This window comes from Panthera onca, chromosome A1 (genome assembly GCF_046562875.1).
Source record: "Panthera onca isolate mPanOnc1 chromosome A1, mPanOnc1 haplotype 2, whole genome shotgun sequence".
Taxonomy (NCBI): Eukaryota; Metazoa; Chordata; class Mammalia; order Carnivora; family Felidae; genus Panthera; species Panthera onca.
In genome coordinates, this window is record NC_138339.1 from 157,270,553 (window position 1) to 157,294,716 (window position 24,164).

At 47.5% G+C, this 24,164-nt stretch overlaps 1 long non-coding RNA gene across 2 annotated transcripts in view; it reads right to left on the minus strand.

Annotated features, from left to right (window-relative positions):
- LOC132681777 (uncharacterized) overlaps nucleotides 1–24,164 on the minus strand; it is a 56,968-nt gene that overhangs the window by 11,532 nt on the left and 21,272 nt on the right. The window contains exons 4-7 of one of the 2 annotated variants that reach the window (XR_013557764.2): nucleotides 23,320–23,427; nucleotides 15,528–15,633; nucleotides 9,121–9,214; nucleotides 3,312–3,406 (exon numbers count right to left, since the gene is read on the minus strand). This is a non-coding gene — a long non-coding RNA (uncharacterized LOC132681777). Of the gene's footprint in view, nucleotides 1–3,311; nucleotides 3,407–4,118; nucleotides 5,027–9,120; nucleotides 9,215–15,527; nucleotides 15,634–23,319; nucleotides 23,428–24,164 lie in introns of those variants that run through there. The other variant, XR_013557765.2, reaches the window with a different exon arrangement.

The following is a 24,164-nucleotide window of genomic DNA, read 5'->3' on the forward strand; positions in this document are numbered from 1 at the left end:
CTGCTCTCCTTGGCTCTGCTGGACAAATCCAAATGCCAAAACCACGAGGATGTTTTTCATCTCAGTCTAAACACTGAGTTTTTGGATTCAACACCAGAAGCCAAAGGTACAAAGGAAAAATAAAGAAGTGGGACTACATGAAACTAAATAAAAATGAGTTCTGCACAGCAAAAATATCTTCAAAGGAATGAAAAGGCAACATAGTTAATGGGAGAAAATACTTGCAAACTACATACATGGTAAAGGGATAATACACAAAAGATATGAAGAACTCCTATAGGACAACAATGCAAAAGCAAAGAGCAATGATGAAACTGGCAGAGTCCTCAAGAGGCATTTTTCCAATGAAGACATGCAGATGGCCACCACATACATGAAGAGATGTTCAATGTCACTCCACATTAGGGAAATGAAAAGCCAAAGCCAAAGAGATATCACCTGAAACCTGTCTGAATCATCTTATCAAAAAGACAAGAAATTAGGGGCGCCTGGGTGGCTCGGTCGATTGAGCGTCTGACTTCGGCTCAGGTCATGATCTCACGGTCAGTGAGTTCAAGCCCCGCGTCAGGCTCTGTGCTTACCGCTCAGAGCCTGGAGCCTGTTTCAGATTCTGTGTCTCCCTCTCTCTCTGCCCCTCCCCTGTTCATGCTCTGTCTCTCTCTGTCTCAAAAATAAATAAACGTTAAAAAAAATTAAAAAAAAAAAAAAGACAAGAAATTACAAGGGTTGGGTAAACTGTGGAGGAAAGCGAATCATTGTGCTCTGTAGGTGGGATTGGAACTTGGTGCAGCAGCAGTCGAAAACAATATAAAGTTTCTTCAAAAAATTCAAACTAGAACATCCATATCATCCAGCAATTTCCCTCAATAACCCCCCTAGGTATTACTCAGAACACATGAAATCACTAACTCCCCAAAATTCCTTCACACCTGTATTATGCCACATTGTTTTTAATGGCCTGGAGGGCATTATGCTAAGTGAAATACATCACACAGAGAAAGCCAAATACCAAATGCTCGCACGTATATGTAGAAACTGAAACAAAAATAAGAAAACAAAATACAAAAATCCTCAAAACATAATAAAACAAACTCATAAATACATAAAGATGATTGCAGAGGTGAGGGGCAGGAAGGAGGGAAATAGACAAAAGACATAAAGGGCAAAAGACATCAGCAAATAAAAAAAGACCATGTCAACAGGGAAATAGAGAGTAAATATGACTTCAATAGCTCAAATTCTAGCTTCCTCTATTTCAAAGACCTTAGTTCATTCCATTACATTCACCAGACCTACCTGAATAATAAGGAATTATGATGACTCAGAAGTTTTTGAAAGATGATTTCTTTACTTAGTATTTCATATCAAAGAGGACAGAGTGCTTAGATTACTAGCTATGTCAGATTTTCAATCATTTTTATGGTTTATTGAAGTATCATTATATCACAAAAATCTCCTTAGATCTAAGTGGACACTCTCATCAGTCAACATATGTACATACCACTAAAACAGTACAATAAAGGTAAGGTACATTGTCCATCACACAACAGTGAGTTTTTCCTCCTTGTTGTAGCGAGCATTTTGTGATGAAAACATTTCGGGTATCGAGCACATGTATCAAATTCCATGCGATGGGATATGAAGAATATAGCAATCATGGTAATCATGAAAATAATAATATTCAAGATAATCATAATCTCCTTAATTTCTGAGAGAGACAACTCACCCCCCGCCCCCCAAGGACAAAACAGATGCTTAGGAACAGCTGCTGCTGAAAGTGGCCTACACCACACCATGTTACTGAAAACCTAAAGTACCAGTCATCTTGATATGTAAGTTTGTGAAAGCCTCTGCTCTTAGGCTTTTGCTTTCAGTGAGGTCATGGTGCTGTCTTCAGGATATTTTCAACCTTTGAGACAAGATTGGAACAGTCTATTGAAATGAGATATTCCCATGCAACAAAACAGTGTCTTTGGAAAGAACTGGGACCCTATCGTGGTCCAGACTACATACAGTCCACAGCACCACACACACACACACACACACACACACACACACACACCAACAACCTGGGAGAGGGAGAACCCATGGAATGAAAGAGCATTTTCTCAAGAGCTGATTTCAAAAGGAGGCTGAGAGGTAAGCACTGCCTGCTGACATACACATGCACTGGTTTCTAGGGACATGGTGGTCTCAGAGTCAATTCTCCCTGGTGCTGCCTGGGGAGTCCCAGAGGAGATGTGATTCCTAAGGTATAAAACTCTTGGAACACGGGATGAATGCAAGAGAGGAGGTGCTCCACAGAAACATGAAGCACCACGCCTCCCAGATATGAAGAACAAAACCGACAAGTCTGCCTGGAACAAGGAGCTTTTCCATCCGCCTTCCTTGGGAGACTGCGAAGAAGACGTTCCCACCGAACATTTCCCAAAGATTATTTTGTGCTGAATCCCAAAAACCCAGTCCTCTCCAGCACACAACTCCAAGTACAAAAGAGTCTGGACACCCTCTAAAAGAACGAAGCTCCACTTGTTCATCGCCCATTTGCTTTGAGTTCAGTGACTGAATGCAAATTGCCTTCAGAAATGAAGAGCTCAAAGGGAGTTGCACAACCCCTAATTCAGACTCCATACCCCAGAGTCCCATTAACTCCCATGTTAGAGGACCGCCTTTAGCCAAAAGTGGGGTGGGATCTCCCTGCCCCATCAGAGGGTGCAACCTTGCTACCAGGGGCGGGGTGGGGCAGGGCAGGGCAGGGCAGGGGGTGTGGAGGGGGGAGGCAGGAGGCTTGTGTTGACCTGCCGCTTCCACTCTAAATGGCTTCAACAAGTTCCCTGGCTGGGCTCCAGCAACTCAAGCCCACCACCCTGACTCTCCCTGGAATGTTTCTCTGCAAACTGAGGTCCCTGCGCTTCATTTTCACAGGCAGGATTGTTTCATCCTGCTCATGACTGCGACTTCCCTGGCCCTGCCTTGACATTTTCTGACAACCGCGGGTCCACGCGTTCTTTCCGTTTGTTTGCACCTCCACCCTCCAGCCACCAACCCAGTCAGACCTCCAAGGGCACTCAGGGTGTCCCCTCTCTGTACCTGTGCTTCTCCCCACCACCGGAGCCTAACCCCCTACTCCATCTCGGACCCTCCTCCTCCAGGGAACCAGGGTACAACCCATAAAGGTCACTCCTATGACCGCAGCCAGAAAGGAGCCCAAGAAGAACCCCGTAGCATGAGGGAGGGGGGTGGGGATGAAAGGGGAAGACAGAGAGGGGCAGGGGGAAGGCCACATGGCACCTTGTCACTAGGATCCCTACCTTGGCAGCGCCGCGACTGAGGCAGGTCCTGGAGGGAGGCTGTGGGTCTCAGCTGCTCCACCTTTAGGCTTCTCCAGATGGTCTTTTGGGGGCACCTGGGGGCATTGCATCATGCTCAGCCCCTGGCAGTGTTGGTGCTCCAGGAGTGCAGCTGCAGCTGAGAGGCGCCTTTGGGAGCACGTCCTGGGACTTGGCCTCTGCCTCCAGGAGCAGCAGGAGCAGCAGGGCCACCACCCTCCGGGGCTGGAGGTTCATGGCTCCCAGTCCTCCCTGCAAGTGCCCCGCTACCGCTACCTCCACAGCTACCTGGACACAGGTGCCAGGCAGCAGCCATGTCCCTGGTGGGGGAGTGGGGTGGGCGAAAGCCCCTGGCTGGCAGAGAGACTTGGGAGCTTGGGGTGGCAGGTGGTCTGGGAGCCAGGATGCATAGCACAGCTGCACCCTCAGCTGCATCCCTCACCGGGCTCCGCCCCTGACCCATGCTCCTATGCGCACCCGTGGGCTCACTCCTGCACGCCTCTTGGATCCAGGATCCAATTCCCTCCCCGCCTTCCCCACCCCCCGCGGGGGACACAGCTGCTGGGTGCCAGGGTCTGCAACACTGCACCTCTGTGCGCCCACCACATGGTATGACCGCCTGCCCACCAGCCTGACAGCCAGGGGCCAGAGAGAGGGCTCCAGAGACCAGGCTAGTGGGAGAGGGACTGTCAGGTGTCTCTTCCCCAGGTGGAGACCTCCCTGTCATCCCTGAAGAGACCCAGGAAGGTTTTGAAAAGCTGGTTTCACAGGGAGGTGGCTGTACATGAACTTAGTGCTCCCTCTTGCATCCTAGGCCTCTGTGTTTGTTCCTCAGTCTCCCTCAGGCTCCTGCTAACTCTGGACATCTGCAGCTGTGCACCCTCCCCACTCGTGACCCATGACTGAAAGGGCAGCCCTGAGGGACAGGGAGACACACTGGGAATACGAGACTCCTTCCACCTCCCTCCTCCTTGAAATGTCGGTGCTTTTCAGCTCTGCATGCCTTTCCCATGGCCCTACCTGGACTACACCACCATTGGTCCCACCCACAAGTCCACCCTGCCATCGCTGACTTTGTCATGTCCTTCAACTCTGTGGAACTGCCTTTCCACCTCCACTACCTCCCAACCCCCATGTTTTCTTCACAGTGTGCCTCGGATCCCAACTCATCCGTGTGATTTTTCTTTTCTTTTTTTTTCAATTTCTTTTCAATGTTTATTTATTTTGGGGACAGAGAGAGACAGGGCATCCTACGTGCAATTTTTCAACAAGCATCTATTGAACGTGTAAGGTGTACCAGACCCTGATCTGGCGGGCCAGTGTGCAGAGGTGGGCAAGAAAACTTATGCCTGAGGTTTCAAGGGTAGCCACAGGACTACCATACAGGGTGAGGAGGAGTAGAGAGACCAAGTAGTCAAGGGTTTATACGAAAGGAGCATCAAGGGCACGAACCTACGCAGCACTGGAAGGAGAGCAGGGAGTCATGGAAATATAGATCAGTGAAGGCTAGTCCCAATCTCCAGCCTTCATCACATGTCCTCACCTGAGGACTTGCAAATAGGCACCCCCAGACTGGACCGGTTAGAAGCAGGACTTACAGGAAAAGCACAAAACTCGTCTGTGGACTTCATGGTCATGGTAAGGGCGCCATCACACAAGCCCACCAAGGGACTCTGGACTCTGGCAACTTGGACATACTGTGTACAATGAGGACCTGTTAGGACTCTTTCAAGTGCACCAGTGAAGAGAAAACTAAGCCACAAGCCTAGGAGAACAGAGATGCAAAACCTTTCTCCCCCCAGGGGCAATGTAAATGATCTCATGCTATACAAAAGCCAATGACCTCTGCTAGCATTAAAAACTTTACCAGTTTTCTGCCTCATTGATCAGTCTCATCCCAGAAGTGGACTCCTGCTTCATTGGCTCTATACACACCATTTGCCTGCATTCTCCTTGGAAGCAGCTTCCTACCTACCAGAACCCTGACGTGTGTCTCCATGTCATGGCACGTATTGAAATGTAAGTGAATGATGTTTCCATTTCATTTTGAACATTATGCTGATGCCTCCCTCCTGGCTCTGCATCTCCACTGAGAAGACTGTTTAGCTGAGTTTACTTTGTGTGTGTGTGTGTGTGTGTGTATACATATATATGTATATATGTTCTTTATCACTGTGTAGGACTCCCTAGTGTGGATGGAATGCTTTGTTTATCCATTTGAGGGACATTTTGTTTGCTTTCAGTGGTTTGGCTATTACACATTACCCTGCAGTGAACATTTGTGCTCAGTGTTTTGTGGGATTTTAAGTTTAAATTCTCTGGGATAAATAAATGTCCAGGAACCTGACCGCTAGCTTGTAGGGTTTATGTTCAGCTATCAAACTGTCTTGCCAGAGTGGCTGTGCTATTTACATTCCCACCAGCAATGCATGAGAGAGCCGCCTCTTTCCAACATTTTATCTTTTCACTGTATTAGTTGAACTAGCTCTTCTAACAGGCAGGGAGTGATTACTCAGTCAGTTGTCATTTGTATTTACCTCATGGCTAGCGATGTAGAACATTTTCTCATGTGCTTATGCCACCTGTATGTTGTCTTTGCTGAAATGTTTCTTCATGTATTTTGTCCATTTCCCATTTGGAAAATGTTTTCCTTATTATTTTTTGTTGAATTCTGAATTTTTTTATACTGTGTAGATACAAGTTCTTTTTGTCACATGTGTGGTTTGCAAACATGTTTGTCTAGTGTATAGCTTGCATTTTTATCATATTAACAGGATATTTTTTAATGTTTATTATTTTTTTTGAGAGAGACAGAGTGCAAGTGGGGGAGACACAGAAGCTGAAGCAGGCTCCAGGCTCTGAGCTGTTAGCACAGAGACTGATGTAGGGTTCGAACACATGAACAAGGAGATCTTGACCTGAGTTAAAGTCGGACACTTAATGGACTGAGCCACTCAGGTGCCCCTACATTATTTTCAATATAATTTACATTATAGTATCATCATTATAATTATAATAATTATATTTATTATTTATATAATTAATAAAATTATAATATATGTTATATTGTTAGCTAACAGGGTCTTTAAAAGAGCAAAATGTTCTCTCTCTCTGACCCTCCCCCGTTCATGTTCTGTCTCTCTCTGTCTCAAAAAGAAATAAACGTTAAAAGAAATTTTAAAAATGGGGCACCAGGGTGACTCAGTCAGTTAAGCGTCCAACTTCGGCTCAGGTCATGATCTTGCGGTTCGTGAGTTCAAGCCCCGGGTCGGGCTCTGTGCTGACAGCTCAGAGCCTGGAGCCTGTTTCAGATTCTGTGTCTCCATCTCTCTCTCTCTGACCCTCCCCCATTCATGTTCTGTCTCTCTCTGTCTCAAAAATAAATAAACGTTAAAAAAATTTAAAAAAGAGCAAAATGTTTTAATCTTGATAAAGTCCAATTCACCATGTATTTTAGTTTCTGAATCTTGCTTTATTGCAATGTGTAAAAATGCACTAAGTTTAAGCCAATGGATAAATATCCATAATGCACTTTCTTACAGTTTCTAGGGTAGAAATCCAACAAAGGCACCAGTGTGGTCACTTTCTGGGGAGACTCATCTTCTTGGCTTGCGGATGGCCACCTTCTGGCTTTGTGCTCACATGACCTCTCTCTGTATGTGTGCATGGAGAGAGTGTGCCAGCTCTCTGGCATCTCTCCTTGTATGCATGCTAACCTCATCATGAGGGTCCTAAACTTGTGACCTAACATAACCTCATTATCTTCCAAGGCCCCACATGCAAGTTTATGGGGATAGAACTGGAAAATTGTGAATGGGGTGGGAGCATAGTGTAGTCCATAGCATGTTTCTTGGTGGACTTCTTGAGGTTTCAACTCTTTGGTATTTACGCATTTTCTTAGATCATTAGGTTCACATCTTTTGTCAAATTTGGCACATCAGCCATGATTTCCTGAAACAATTTTTTTTTTTATTTTTCTCTTGAAATATATTTTTAGTCCCTACTTTTTTATATTTTCTCTTTCTGAGACTCCTGTGACATAAATATTAGTTTTATTCTTTGTGTTGTCTGTGTGTATGTTTGTATTTTAAAAATTGTAGTCATTATACTTTTCAGTTGTAATTGTCCATTATGTACTTCTTTACACCTTTCTTCCTTTCCTGAGACTTATTCTCATTTGTTTCAAACGCTTTTGTAATTGCTTGCCAAAGCATGTTTTTAATGATGTCTCCTTTCAAATCCATTGGGAATCCTAACTCCTAGGTCATCATTGGCTTTGGGGGTCTGTGAATTGTGTGACATATTAAAGATGACATTTCTCTGGGGTTTATTTGGCGAGTGTTCTTAATTATTCACCTTTCATATTTAGGGTGTGTCATAAGACTCTGGATGTTCTTAAATCTGGTGTGTTAGCAAGTGGTGGGTCAATAAGACTGTGACTACCAAATGTAGCCCCAGTTCTGTGCCTAAACCAGAAGGAGCACAGTGAGCCCTGGCCAGACACAGCTGGGAAGATACAGGGCAGCAACCTGTGTGGAAAGTCACATCATCATGGCTTTCTTCTCTACAGGCAACGATGAGTGCATAGGGTAGCTAAAACACATTGTTTGCCAAATGTATTTCCAAAGATGGAAGGATAAGTACTTGTAAAGACCAAAAGTCTGGTTGACAGTGGGAATTATTGAGGAAAAGTGTGTTCAGTGTGTTGAGGGCATTTGAGAAGTTTAGTTTATTCTAGTAGAAGTAGGTAATGATGGGTTTTAATGGGATGGTTGTCATTGATGTTGGGCTTGCTCAAAACTTACATCCAATTGGCTCCTCTTACTGGTGTCTTTAGCCTAAATATCATCCCTCCCAAGACCTGCCAAAGGGAGCCAGGTCAGATAGAGGAGTGAGCCCTGAACTGGTGTGCTGACTTGTATGAGACATGACACATCCACTCTAGCCACACTTCCTGAATGCCTGCTTGGGAATGAACTTTGCCTCATGCCCACCACCACAGTGGAGTCACAGAGGAACATGCTGGTGGTCAGCTCATCTGGCAACCTCAAGGCCAGTCCCTCCCTCTCTCTGCATAAACTTGGGACAGGAGTGGGGTCCTCTGACATTCACCTTGGCACTCCATAGGAGATGTGGAACACTCACTATTAATCACAGGACCCGGGGTCTCATGTTCTTCCTTAGGCATACACCCAAGACCATTCCCATCCCTAGTCCAGCCTTTTCTGGGGAGCATGCCCCATGTGCCTGTTTCCTGACAGGTTAATTCTTCCTCTCTTTAGGCAAAACCAGCATCTTCACTTTCACTGGAGAACACAGCAACACAGAATGGCTGCAATAAGTTGACTTTTCAGATCACCCCAATTAGACAGGATGAGGGGAATATCCTTGTACCTCCCAATGTATGGATCAGTCACTTCAACCCAAATATGTCCCTACCAGAACTTTCCCCAATATTCCATCAGTCTGGCCCCAAAGATGGGGGAGCTCATTCATTATGGGCTAAGTAAAACATATCTTTGGGAAGTTTTTTTGTTTTTGTTTTTTGTTTTTTTCCAAAATTAACCCTGACCCTTTCTTGCAAGGAGTCATTTTCCTGAAATGGAAGTGATGTCTATAACCACTTCTCAAAGTCAGATACTTCAGCTCCACATGGGAAACCTGAAGATGAGTTCAGCTTGTTCGTGCTGCATGCCCCTCAGTGTGGCAGCAATGGGAGGACCGGACTGCAGGGTGGAGGACCGGAGGGGCTGAGACAGGTACAGCTGAGCAATGGCCCCGATAGACTCACCAGAAACAGGGTTGTGAGTGTGTCACAGGACAGTGAAGCTGAAGGTGGACCATGATTGCATTGTAGAAACCTTTGTAGACATCTTCTTTCTTCTCTGAAAATGGAGAATGCACTGTGGAGTTATACAAATCCATAGAGATGTTCCCCTTCAGCAAATGGCTCATGAACCGTGAGATCATGACCTGAAGCCGACGTCGGACGCTTAACCAACAGAACCACCCAGGTGCCCCTAAAATGTAAACATCATTAATAACAATCCACTGTGATTTATTTTAGGAATGCATGGGTGGTTCACAATTCACAGGTAAAACAATTTTATAAATCATACTTAAAAAGATGAAGGGTAAATAGCATACGATCATCTCTATAGATGCAGACAAAGCATTTGACAAAATACATCATCTGTTCATTTTAACAACTCAACAAAGTGGGTTTAGAAAGTATACACCTTGGGGCACCTGGGTGGCTCAGTCAGTTAAGCATCCGACTTTGGCTCAGGTCATGATCTCACAGTTCGTGAGTTCGAGCCCCACGTCAGGCTCTGTGCTGACAGCTCAGAGCCTTGAGCCTGCTTCACATTCTGTGTCTCCCTCTCTCTCGGCCCCTTCCCTGCTCATGCTCTGTCTCTCTCTGTCTCAAAAATAAATAAACATTAAAAAAATTAAAAAAAAGAAAGTATATACCTCAACATGAAAAAGGCCACGTATAAAAATAAAACATGCTAACATACTCAATGGTGACAAAGTGAAAACCTTTCCTCTATGATCAGGAAGGAAGTACAGATATCTACTTTCACCATCTTTGTTCAACATAATACAAAAAGTGGTAAACATAGCAATAGGGCAAGAAAAAAAAAAAGAAAAGTCATCCAACATGGTAAGGGAGAATGAAAACTTACTATTTGCAGATGATATGATACTATATACAAAACCTCAATTAATCTACCAAGAAACCACTGGAATTGAAAATTAATTCAATAAAGTTATACAATACACAATTATTATGCAGGAGTCTGTTCATTTCTTTTTTTTTTTTTTTTTTTTAATTTTTTTTTTTTCAACGTTTTTTTTTTATTTATTTTTGGGACAGAGAGAGACAGAGCATGAACGGGGGAGGGGCAGAGAGAGAGGGAGACACAGAATCTGAAACAGGCTCCAGGCTCCGAGCCATCAGCCCAGAGCCTGACGCGGGGCTCGAACTCACAGACCGCGAGATCGTGACCTGGCTGAAGTCGGACGCTTAACCGACTGCGCCACCCAGGCGCCCCATGGAGTCTGTTCATTTCTATACTCGTGATGATGTAGCAAAAAGATAAAAAATCCCGCCTACAATTGCTCCAAAAAGAAATTATAGCTGAAGACTTCCATAATCTGAGACATCCAAATCCAAAAGATATAGAGAACCCCATCAAATTCAACAAAACAAGCCAAAATCAAATACATATTGTAATACAATTTGTAAAATATAGAGATACTAAAAACATCCTGAAAGTAGAAGAAAAAAGAAATCCAAATTCTAAGGAAAGACAAATGATGTTAACAGCAGACGTCCCCCACAGAAACCAAGCCAGCCGAAAGGAGTGGCATGATATATTCAACACACTGAATGGGAGAAATGTGTAGCTGAGAATACTCTATACATGAAGGCTGTCATTCAGAATAGCAGAGATAAATAGTTTCCCTGACAAACAATACTATATTGGTTCATGACCATTAAACCAGACCTTCAAGAGATAGTAAAAGGGAATTCTTTGAGTGAGAAAGACAAAAACAACAAAGACTAGAAGGAAAAAGAGAAAATCTCCGTAAGCAATGACAAAACAAACATGGCAGTAAATTAATAACTGTCAATAGTCACTCTGAATGTAGACTACATGCTCCAATCAAGAGACATAGGGTGTCAGAATGCATAAGGAAAACAACACCCGTGAATATGCTGCCTTTAAGAGAATCACTTTATACCTAAAGACACCTGCACACTGGAAGTAAAGGGATGGAGAGATATTTATCATGAAAATGGATGTCAAAAGAAAGCCAGAGGAGCAATACTTACATTAGAGAAACTAGATTTTAAACCAAAGGCTAACAAGAGATGAATAAGGTCGCTCTATCATTATAAAGAGGTCTAATTAACAAAAAGATCTAACAATTGTAAATATTTATGCCCAAATTGGAACACTCAAATACACAGAACAGTAACAAATACACAGGAAGTCATTAATAGTATTAACAGATGTTAATGCCACAATTACAGCTGTGGACAAATAATCTAAGCAGAAATCAACAAGGTAATAATTGCTATGAAAGACACACTGGACCAGATGGATTTAGCTGATATAGTCAGAACTATCCATATTAAAGAAGCAGACTACACAGTCTTTTCAAGTGCATATGGGACATTCTCCAGGGAGGATCACATACTAGGTCACAAATAAGGTCTCAATAAGTGCAAAAAGATTTAGATAATACTATGATTATTTTCTAACCACAATGCTATGAAACTGGAAGTCAGCCACAATATTTTTTTTGAAAAACCACGAATACGTGAATGTTAAACAACATACTGCTAAAGAATAAATGGGCCAAATTAGAAATTTAAAAACATAATGAAAAATATATGGAAACAAATAATAATGAGAACACAGCAGTCTAAAACCTTTGGGGGGCACCTGGGTGGCTCAGTCGATTGAGCATCTGACTTCGGCTCAGGTCATGATCTCACAGTTCATGGGTTCGAGCCTCCCATCAGGCTCTGTGCTGACCACTTGCTCAGAGCCTGGAGCCTGCTTCAGATTCTGTGTCTCCTTGTCTCTCTGCCCCTCCCCCGCTCATGCTTTGGCTCACTCTGTTTCTCAAAAAAACTAAATAAATGTAAAAAAAAAAATAAACCTTTGGGATGCAGCAAAAGCAGTCACAAGAATGAATGATGAGTTGAGGTGCCTGGGTGGCTCAGTTGGTTAAGAATCTGACTTCAGATCAGGTTGTGATCTTGCTGTTCATGAGTTTGAGACCTGCATCTGGTTTTCTGCTGCCAAGCTCAGAGCCTGGAGTCTGCTTCAGATTCTATGTCTCCCTCTATCTCTGTCCCTCCCCTACTCACTCCTCTGTCTCTCTCTCAAAAGTAAATAAGCATTAAATTTTTTTTAAAAAAAGAATGAATGATGAGTGATTTTAGCATCTTTCCATGTGTTTGTTAGCTATCTCTATATCTTCTTCAGAAAATGGCTATTACTGCCTTGTGACCATTTTTAAGTTGATTATTTGTTTTTTGGTGTTCATTTTTATAAGTTTTTTTTAATCCATTTTGGATACTAACCCTTTATCAGGTATGATGTTGGCAATGACTTCTCCCATTCTAAAGGTTGCCTTTTAGTTTTGTTGATAATTTAGTTCACTGTGCAGAAACATTTTATATACATGAATTCCCAATACTCTATTTTTTTTATTTCTCTAGCAAAAGAGACATGTCTATTATGAAGTTGCTTCCAGAGGGGAAGATGGCGGTGTGGGAGGACACTGGGCTTACCACGTGCTGCTGATCGCTTAGATTCCACCCACATCTGCCTAAATAACCCAGAAACTGCCAAAAGACTAGCAGAACGGACTCTCTGGAGCCAAGTATAGACAAGAGGCCCACGGAAGAGGGTAGGAAGGGCAGAGAGGTGGTTCGCAATACACGGATTGGCGGGAGGGAGCCAGGGCAGTGGAGGGGCAGCCCGCCCTGCAAGGCAGAGCCCCCGAATTCTGGCTTGCAAAAGTGGAGGGGCTGGACTATGTGAGTTCTGACAGCCAGTGGGACTTAACATCTGGAATGTTAAAAGTCAACAGCTCTGCTCTCAGAGAGGAGGGAGGGTGAGAGGACTCCAGGAGAGAGAGTTGTTGAGCCCAGGAAGACAGAGCTCAGCTCAGCAGGGAACAAAGGCACTGGCAAGTGCAATTTCCCTCTCCCATTCCCCAGCTGAAATTCCAAAGGGAACCAGTTTCCATCACTGAACTTGCTTGCAGCGGGCAAATGCCCAATGTTGTGCTTCTATGGATCCATCTCTCTCACTGGCCTGTCTCCCTCATGGTGCTCTAGGGCCCCTCCCACAGGGGACCACCAGTGGCAAAGCTAGCTAAGCCTGACCCTCCAGTCCCTGTGCACCTCGCAGATCCACCCCTTCTAATACGCCCTTGGCCAGTTCCCATCAAAGCAGCACCACAAGCCTGGCAGTGTGGATGTAGCCCAGACAAGGACCACACTACTCCACAGTGAGTACTGCCCCTGGGAGAGGGGAAGATAAGGTACACACAAGTCTGACTGTGGCCCAAGCGGTGGGCTGGGGGCAGACATCGGGTCTGACTGTGGCCCTGCCCACCAACACAAGTGACTCCAGACAGCACAGGGGAAGTGGCTGCAGTTTGGAGTCACCTCAGGGACTACCCAAAATGATGAAACGGAAGAATTCTTCTCAAAAGAAACCCCAGGAAGTAGCCACAGCTAAAGCCGAAGCGATTTAAAGCAATATAATGAAAAAATAATTTAGAACAATAGTCATAAAATTAATCACTGGCACTGAAAAAAGCATAGAGGACAGCAAAGAATCTATTGCTACAGAGATCAAGGGACTAAGAAATAGTCAGAAGGAGCTAAACAATACTATAAATGAGGTGCAAAATAAAATAGAGGTGGCCATAGCACGGATTGAAGAGGCAGAGGGGACAATAGGTGAATTAGAAGAGATAATTATGGAAAAAGAGAAAGCTGAGAAAAAGACAGATAAAAAAAATCCAGGAGTATGAGGGGAGAATTAGAGCACTAAGTGATGCAATCAAACGGAACAATATCCATATCATAGGAATTCCAGAAGAAGAAGAAGCGAGCTACCCCAGGTAGCTTCCTCACAGCTCCAGGGGAAAGTGGGGAGTAAAGGTGCTCCCTCCTGTATCTTCTAGTGCCTTCTCCTAGCTGGCTCCAGCCTTGTAGCCAGGCCTGGCCCCTTCCTGAATGTTCATACCTACTTCATTCAGGGAGTGGAGCGATCCAGGACTGCCTGGAAGCACCTCAGTGCCAGGCAGTGCCAAGAGCTCCCTGATAGGTGTGAGATTCTAATTACCACGTCGTGGCTGGAGGCCGTTGCCCTCCTCAGCCCTGTGAGCAGTGGCTCCTCTTCTAACCCAGGTAATTTTCCTTGTAAAGGTTGGGTTGTGCCCCGCCCACCACGTGGTCTTAGGCTGAGCCACAAAATCTGTGGGGTGCTGGCCCTGGGAGGGCACGGGCCTACTACCGGGCCTTCTAGGGACAATTCCTGGATCTGTGCACAGCAAACCCCAATAATGCGAGAGGTTATGGGTCATCTCAGAGGGTTGTTGCCATGCTCAAATAAGCAAACGTGGGGCGCCTGGGTGGCTCAGTTGGTTAAGCGGCCGACTTCGGCTTAGGTCCTGATCTCCCGGTCTGTGAGTTCGAGCCCCGCGTTGGGCTCTGTGCTGACAGCTCAGAGCCTGGAGCCTGTTTCAGAGTCTGTGTCTCCCTCTCTCTGACCCTCCCCCGTTCATGCTCTCTCTCTGTCTCAAAAATAAATAAACATTAAAAAAAATCAAATAAGCAAACGTATGCAAACTTTTACTTTTCATGTAAGTTGTTATGGACTAAAATGCTGCCACAGGGTTAATACTGTAAATGCTAGCTGTCGCTATTGTTGGATTTTAAATTGTAATTTTCTAAGGTCCAAGTTGCCCCAAAGCAGCCAGAAGACCTCCTGAGCATGCTGTCCAGAGCCACATGATGGAGCATCTTGCCTTCAGTCCCTAACACCCCTGGGGGCAGGCAGGGGACAGGCTGTTACATTCAGTATACAGGTGAAAAAGCTGAGGCTCGTGCAGGGGGTGTCCTCATCCCCAGGGGACACTGCTCAGGCCCTTCCAGCCTGCCTGAGTGACCCTGACATCTACCTATACAGCTTCTGTGTGAGGGGCTGGAGGGGGTGCAGGTGTACAAATCCCACCACTCCCTTGCTCCCTCCAGGACTTTCAGGCTCTGAAGCCAAATAAAGCACCAAAGCTCTCTCAGAGCCTGTGGCCTGGACAAGGGATACCAAACAGAGTTTCTCCTCTCCCAAATCCAGAGGGCTGGTGTCTATGGGAAAATCCCTAACTCTGCTCACCAAGTAGCTGCAGGTACACACACAGCTAACCTGACTCAGCCACCCCATGGTCGAGTGGACAGACACTGCATACAGCCCACACTGACCCCTGCTGCGTGCTGACTCTGCCACTGTGAGCGGAGCCCACGGAAGGCCAGCGCTCATCAGCAGTACCCTTCCTCCCTTGAGGAGGTACCAGTCCTGGGTGGGCAGAGGGCCCAACGGGGCACCTGTCTCCTCCTCTACAGTCCATAGGCCCCACCTGGAACACGCCCAGACCCACCTGGGCAGGCTTGATCACCACTGTGTTCCCAGCAGCCAGGCAGTCAGCTGTCTTCCAGGAGAGCATCAGCAGGGAATAGTTCCAGGGTATGACGATGCCACAGACCCTGTGGTACAAAGAAGTGGGTCTTCGTCTCTCCACTCGGCCTGGGTGCCAGACTGCACCTGCCAGCTGCTTCCTCTCCCCAAGCCTGACCCCTTTTCCACTCCAAGCATCTTGATATGGTGCCCAAGGTCCCCCTGAGAGAGCTCATCCCTGGCCTTCCAGTCCCTGATGGGGCAGTATGTCCAGCGTGGCAATAGCCCCTCTTCCTGGCAGGGCACAATGCCAGGGAACATGGTTTCTCATTGGAACTGTCAGACCTGCCTAAGGACAGTCCAGTAGGGCATGACACCAGGCAGTGAGGGGTTGACAGCAGGCAGGGCCAGGGAGAAGGACAGGGATCACCCAGGTGGGCAGAGAGAATATGGGAGAGAGTTGGAAATGGGTGGGCCAGGAGGAAGTCAGCAAGAGTCCTCTTGGGTGAGGCCAGGGTGTAGTTCCATAGAGAAAAGGAAGCAGTCAGCTGAGAAGGCCTAACAAGGCTTGTCTGCTCTGCATTAAGAGATTGTACCCAGCATCTCTGTGCCCCCTTGGTCCCAGACAAAGCCTCTGGGTGAGCAGTGTCTCCATCAAAGGGAAGCCCCTCATGGTCCTGGGGGGCCTAATGATGACACGTGTGGTCCCAGCAGCCTGCTCTCCCCTGACTCCTGTAAAACACAGGGCACTGTCTTTATCAGTGTCAGACAATTAATGAGCCCGTCCACACAGAATTGCTCAGGCTACCTAGCTTGATTTCTTCATCATATTAATGATCATAATCACCACAGAATGTTTCCCAAAAGATGACTTAGCTGAACCCAGGAAGGGGGAAGAGCGTGTGTGAAGGCTGAGGTTAGGACAATCTGGGGACCAGCACACCATCCTGGGAACAACAGGGTATACTCAGGGGTTTGGAGAGCCACTCCCCACCCCATGTACACCCAGCAGACCCAACAGGATGAGAAAGCGGAGGAAGCACGGTGAGAGTGTCTAGAGAAGAGGGTGAGGTCATCAGGATTGTGGGGGCTCCAAAGGAGAATGGACGTCAGGAAGTCCCACTGTCATGGCTGAACTGTACTCCCCAAAATTCGCAGTTGAAATCCTAACTCCAGAACGTCCTTATTTGGGAATTAGGCCATCCCAGATGCAATTAGGTAAGACGAGGTCATACTGAAATAGGGTGTGTACCTAACCCAATAGGACTGACGTCCTTCAAAAAACAGCCATGTGAACAGACAGACATGCACAAGGAGGACACGAAGTGAACATGAGGGCAGAGATTGGGGAACACCCAAGACTGCCAGTAAGCCACCAGAAGCTGGGGGAGACACCTGGAGCAGATTCTCCCACATACCCTCGGAAGAAACTAACACTCTGACACCTGAATCTGGAACTTCCAGCCCCAGAATGCTAAGGCAACAAATGTGTGTTGCTTGAGTCTCTTAGTTTCAGTACTTTGTTATGGCAACTCTAGCAGACACATAAACCCGCCCATATAGGGACAGCTTTCCCAGTCCCCCAACTCCTGGGAGGCTCTGCATTAGTATCCTCCTCAGTCTGATGGGGACAGACTCCTCGGGAGGCATCTGCAAGAGCAGTGACCATGCAGATTCCTGTGGCTGTCAGCCAGGTGGCCCCTGGTTCCCCTGCCCAGCCCTTCTCAGGCCTGCTCCCAAGGAAAGGGCTCCAAGCACATGGGCTATGCAGGGCTCTCACTCTACACTCTGACACCTGGGCAGGGGAGTTCCTTGTTGTGGGGGCCTGTCCTGGTGCACTGTCTACATATTGTGTCCTCTGGGGGACAGGCTGGGTGGGAAGCCCTGCCCTGAGTCAGTGCCACATCCCACCCAGGCTGCCCCCTCTCTGGGGGCTACAGGACAGGGTTTTCCCGTATCCACAGCCCACTCTCCCAACAGGGGCTGCTCTCACCAGCAGGCCTGTCCTTCAGGACCTGGTGTGGTCATCTGTACTCATTTCTGTCAATGCAAATGACATCTGAACACATTCTCCTTCTGACACCCCCCCCCCCACACATTCCCAAAGAAGCTGAGTGCCCTTGAACACAATCCACAGGGATGTGAGGTCCCTGCTGGTGGATCCCAGAGGCCCCACATTGTAAGGGGCACAGGGTAGGTGGGAATGCTTGCTGGGTGCTGACCACACTGGGCCTCTGGTGCACATTTGGTGATTTTAGAGGGCATTCGTCAGTGTGCTTCCCTCACACGAGTTTCTCCTGGAGCTGTTCCACGTGGTCCTCATAGCTCTCACTGTCCCATGCCTTCGCACAGCCACACGCCATGCCCTGGTTAGGAGGCCACAGAGTTCAGCATGGGTTGTGCAGGGGTTTGCTGTCAAGGCCCCAGAACAGCTTCTGTGAGTGCTCTTGGGTTTGTCTCCTTGAGCACCTGTGCCAGTGAGTCACCATAGTTGTGCCTGTGGCAGGGTACATTTGGAGACTGAAAAGTCACTGCCAAGTTGCCTTTCACAAAGGTGGACCCTCTGCTTCTCCCACCCCCCACAAGCAGTGTGAGGAGACTTCTCTCTCCCTAGGCCTTGGGACCATCTGATGGTGAGGCATAGCCCCGCACGTCTGGGTTTAACATCATTTCCCCAATTCCTAGTGTTTTCTATGTTGATTGGGCAGGTGCCTGTCTACTGTTGAGCACTAGTTCCCATCCTTTGTCTATTTCTCTATTATTTTTACACTGCTCCTTGGTGCCCTGTAGTTCTTAATTTTATGCATATTCATTATTATAATCTTTGCACATAAAATTTTTCAGGTGTGCCCTCTGTTTCCCACTATGTCGCTGACTGATACATGGCTATTGTGGGGCTTAAGTAAAATTATACTTATAAGGTCATTGAAACAGTGCTTGGCACAGAGCAGGTACTTTAAATGTGAAAGCTGTCTTATTTGCTAGGATATAAGTCCCCCGAGGGCAGGCAATGCCATCAGTTTTGGTCATCGTTGTATATCCTGCGCCTGAAATGTATGGCATTTAGTAATTGGTGAATAAATAGTGTTTGATAGATGCGTAAAAAGGGGATGAACACTCACACTACAAATTGCGCAAAAAGTGCCTAGTGTGTGGTGAGTCTTTGCCTGGCGCTGTGATTCACCCAATAGGCTCCTTCCTGGTCAAGGCCAGGTTGTGGCTTGCTCTGGCCTGGTTGATGGGGATGGTGGAGCCCTGGAAGAAGCAAGGGGAGTCACTGGTAGGGGGCTCCATTGTTTCCTTCCCCTTTCCCCCTGGGCAGCCAGACTGTGCTTGGGGCTCAGAAAGGAACAGGGTCGTGTCTGCATCCTGAAATCTCCGTGACCGAGACAGGTAGGAGACCCAAACCTTCCAGACTGGGAATGACAGAGGTATCTGAGGACTTCAGGTCCAGGTGGAGAAGGCAGCCATGAGGGGCAAGGTGCCTCCTGCACTGAGCCTGGCAAAATCCTCAGACAAGAAGCTGGTCTGGGTACAGGTAAGGCCTCTGGTTTTGAAACTGGTGCAGAGAAGGGAGGAGTTGGGGGGCCAAGCTGTCTCTGGAGGCTGTGCTGGCCCAGGAGGCCCCAGCTGGGGGTTGGCTCCAGCCAACAGTGATGCAGCAGCAGAAGGAGAAACAGATGTTAGGCCTGCCATAATACATGCACCTCTCAGCCCCATGGAGAGGATAAGAGGCATGGAGCCCATTCTGGCAGACCCCAGTGAACTTGTTGGTGATGGATATCTCTGGGGAAGGGTTGACCCATCCCTGCCTCTGGTGGGAAAACCTCTGAAAATGGCTCCCAAGGCCACATCCTGATCCCTAGTATCCAGGAGCTGTGGGCTACCCCTTCCGCAAAGATGCAGAATGGCACAGTTGACCTGAGGATAGGGAGACGATGCAGATAACCCCAGCATGGCCTCAGGAGCCTCCATAAAGTCAGAGTTTTCTCCAGTTTAAGAGACTCAGAAGGACGCCAAACCTGAGAAAGGCAAGGGGATTGGGGGGCCAGAGCGAGGCCAGAGCAGGGCCTGCAATAGCCTTGGCCAGCAGCCAGCAAGGACCTGGACCTTCAGTCCTACCACAACAGGAGCTGATTTCTGCCAACACCTGAACAGGCCTACAGGCAGGGTTTCCCCAGACCTCCAGATAAAGCCCAGCCTGGTTATACCTTGACACTGACGTTGTGAAATCCTGGCATGGAACCTAGCCAAGCCTGCCTGAATTTCCCATCTGCAGAAATGAGAGCTGATGGGTTGTTTTAAACCAATACACTGGGGTCATCTGTTATGAAGCATGTAGGCTAACACACTGCCCTAGTTTCCTGCTGACCCCAGCCTGCCTGTGTGAGCTCTCACTTGGTGGGCAAGAGCTTCAGTCCCACGCAAATTTTGTCACACCAGCAAGCAAAGTAGTGGAAGGTCTGGATGGACATGACCAGGTGGGTCTTCAGGGCAGGTGTGTAGGCAGCATCTGCATCCAGAGCCTTGATGGTGGCCAGCTCTTCCTTATGCTCTTCCATGAGGTCCGCCAATGAGGTCAAGGGGTGGGGGAGGGGAGGGAGATTGGCTCAGGATGCGACCAGCCTTGCCTATTCTTTCAGGGCCCTTCGTCAATGAACAAGGGGCTCTGGCCTGCACAGCTAGCTCTGCCACACTCAGATGTGCTGACCTCAGTTTCCTGATCTATGAAATGGGACAGTAAGGTTTACTTTGCTGGATGGCTATGAGGATGATGCCCTTCTGTCCCTCTCTCCTCTCCTCTCTTTTCCTTTCTTCCTTTGTAAAATATGGATGGAGTAACTCTTTTATAACACACGTGATTCTGCAAAGCAGTCCCTCTGCCTCTGTAATAAGGAGGTCACCATCCAAAAAGGCCACCCTCTCTGTCTCTGGACAGCCTTGACCAGGGGACAGCATGTCCAGCTCAAGCACCAGCAGATCCAGTGGAGTGAGCCCCCAAGGATGGCATCTGTCGGGAGGTAGAGGGGGGATGATGGGAGAGATTCAAGGGAAGGTTCGTCTACACAGGCCTCCTGAAGTGTGAGCTCTATGAAATCCAGTTGCCCTCCTGTGATTCCGGTGGGTGTGCTTCTGTGGACAGCCTAGGAATTAGGACTGTGCCCCCTTCTCTGATATAACGGAGCCCAAAAAGCAGAGTGCCCAGGGGACAGGGTGTCCAGAGGAAGGTGGAGGCCACAGACCCAGAGCAGCTCTCAAACTTGTGCACGGGGGAGCTCTGGCCCAGAGATAAGTCTGGGACAAAAGACTGCTGACCAGCTCCTCTCTGCATTCAGCCATGGCATGGCCTAAACACCCCAAGTACACACTCACACTCCCTGGGAAGCCAACCCTAATTCCTGCCTACTCCTTACCAATAACATATCCCTCCAGTGTCCTGATAGCATCCTCTACCTTTCTTCAAACCTTGCATGACTGTTACAGATATTCACTTAGTTGAGCATTCCAGTACTATTTGCTTCTCCCTGGGGCCTGGGACAGGATTTGGTCCCCTGTTCCCTACTGGACCTGCTACACCCACGGGGCACACAGTCAGTATGTAGCATAAGGCTTGTGAGTGAAACTATGGGCTGGACAGACACAAGCAATCTAGTGGCGTAGCCACACGGTTACCTCAGACACAGTGACACACCCAGGTAATTTTCTAGTTAAGAATAGCAAAGGTGTAAATCACTTTTTGAGAAGCTTTATAGACCAAATAAGAAAAACACCATGTTGTGGCACTTCAAAGACCAGGGTTCTATCAACTAGAAAAACAGATGTGTCACAGGTATAAATCTGTATTATAAACAAGCCAAAGTTGGTCTTTGTGTATTGGCCTCTAGTTGTTCAAGTCTTCACTGCAGGGTGAGACCTGTCAGCTTAAATGCTTGCTGGATACCCATTTATGTCTCCAATTATTTTAAATGTAGTCCAAACAAGCAGACTTTAGCTGTTTAAAGTCTTCTTGCTTTGCATCACCCACTTGACAGCTATTATCGTTGGAGAGATGGACTATGCATTTACAGCTGCTGCCTTCCCAGACCTCTGACGCAAAGATCCCTGCTCTGCTGCTGAATAACTTTGCCAGGACTCAGGAGCCCACCCTGTCTGATCACCCAACCTCCAAAAGTTCCTTTGCACCCTTCCCATTTTGAGTAGAGACCACCCCACTACCGTCTCTGGATGGTCTCCCACTAAGGGGATGTCGCATCCTGAAGCCTGTTGCGTGTTTCTACTTCTCATAGTCCTATCTTTTCCCTCGATCAGCCCCAAATACCTCCAGTTCTTCCAGACAATGTCACTTGCACGTGATGTGGCCATCTCATAAAGCCCTGAAGTAACTATCACCTGAGCACACCATTTGGGAGGCTCAACGAGAACTGAGTAGGATTGTTCACTGTCAACTTTGTTGAGCTGTACCTTTGCCTCCAGCATCCTGTCTACAGAAAGCACCAGGGGGGAAGGCATTGAAGCAACCACCATCATCCCAGAGGTCCTCAGGACAGTCATGAGGAATGGCAAGTGTGGGCTGCCACACAGGCTCAGCCTCACTCCCATCAACCTGGGCCACCACCAGATTCTTGTCTGTGAACCTAAGGAAGTGTCTAAACAAAAGGTGACAGCTTCCTACAGACTCTGCCACCAGCTCTTGGTGGCCCCACTCTGGCAGCTGTGGACACTGGCCTCTAGGTTCCTGAGAGGCTCTATCTTCTCCCTCAATGGTTCTTGGGGCCTGTCTAGTGACTTTCTCTAACAACTTTTCTGGATTTTTCTTCCTAGTATCTCTCACAATTGCATAATGTCTCAACCCTCTAATGTATTCTGTATTCCATAATATGTATCCATGGTGGTCTAGTTTCCTCATTGAACCAGGGGCTGCTCCCTTCTGAGCCAGCAATGGGCGAACCTCCACCATGGGGACTAGGAGGTTGAATGAGGCAGCAAGGCCAGCACCCTGCTTGTTACCACAGGCATGGTACACCCTCCCTGCCCAAGGGCCCAGCACCCAGGCAACCCTGTCCACACAGCTTCCCTTCAGGGATTCCCCAAACAGGCCTCAAAGTGGTAGCAGCTCATGTTTCTGCCTGAGGATCCCCTTGTTTGTGTCCCCACACCCAGTCTACCCCTTTGTCAATTATTTTCTTTAAACTCCCTTCAACTGACCCATTTGAGCGTGCTGTTTTTTGCAGCACCTGAGGGATGCTGTAGGTATGGCAAAATGGAAAACTGAGTATGCACCTGTAGGAGTAAGTGTTGTTTCAGGTAGGTGTGTGTTTGTGTGTGTGTGCGTGCGTGTGTGTGTGTGAATATGATATGCGCATACTGGGTCATGACATAAAAAGGTCAAGGTCCAGAAAATCTGACAAACATGGGATTCAAGGAAGAGTTCCCAACAGTGGGGTGCCACATATTCAAGAAGGGAACGCCCATGCTGAGATTATTGTTGACACGTGGAGGGGGAAGGAATGGCTTCATTTCTTCCATGGGGATGTTAGCTCTGGTCCCAGTCTCTGAAGCAGGCTCCAGACCTTTGGAATCCTCCCTCCTCCCAGCTCCAGCTCCCCTCTGGGCCATTCCTGTGGAGGGAGTGTAAACCTGACTGCAACCATTCTGTGTGCAAGTAGAGGCTCCCTAAGCCAGGATCCCAGACAACAAGTGGAGTAGATGAGAGAGGAGGCCTTGGAGGGGGAAGGTGGAGGGAGAGCAGGAGGAAGTGCAGGAAGTGTACTCACACATCCATCTGTTGGGTTGACGGTCTCCTAGGTCTTGGCACCCCAAACACATCCCTAATGAAGAGCTGTGGGCATCTGGAGGGTCAGCTTTTTCACCACCTTTTCCACCTGGGAAGGGAATTTTTGCACAGATTCAGTGCAGTGTGGAGTCTTCACAAGGTGCATTAGTGACAGATATGAACCCACAGAGAGACACAGGAAACACAGACAGATAGATATCCACTCATGCACACACGTGCACGCACACACACACACACACACACACACACACACAGAGCCAAGGGGCCAGGGCTCAAGGCCCCTTGGCCTTGTCAGGTCTCTTTAGCCAAATCCAGTCCTGCTGCCCTCCTTATCCCAGGGAGCTATTATGTAGGCAGCGGTGGCAGCTGAGCAATAAGAAGCGATGATGAGCATGGAATCTGAGGTCAGGCTGCTTGGGCTGCAACCCCTGTCCTGCCACTTACCCGCTGTGTGATCTAAGACTGGTTGCTAGGCATCTGCAAGTAGGAAGTGCCAGTTGGCAGACAGACACTTGTGAGTCACCAGACATGACACCAACTCCATCGCTCACTTCCCTGTAGACCTGAAATTCCAGACGGAATGGCATCCTCTGAAACACCATCTGTCTCCTGAAATCTGTTCATCAGTCATCTGACCACAATCCTAAGGCCAACCTGGTATCCATCCTGGCCACCTACACTTTCTTCATCAGCTTTTGATCCAAACAAACTATCCCAAATTTAATTCCTATAGCAGCTCGTAGCCTGCCAAGACACCTCAGGATGATTTTTCAAGAGTTTCTTTTAAAAATATGCTTGCAGGGGTGCTTGGGTGATCTCAAGATT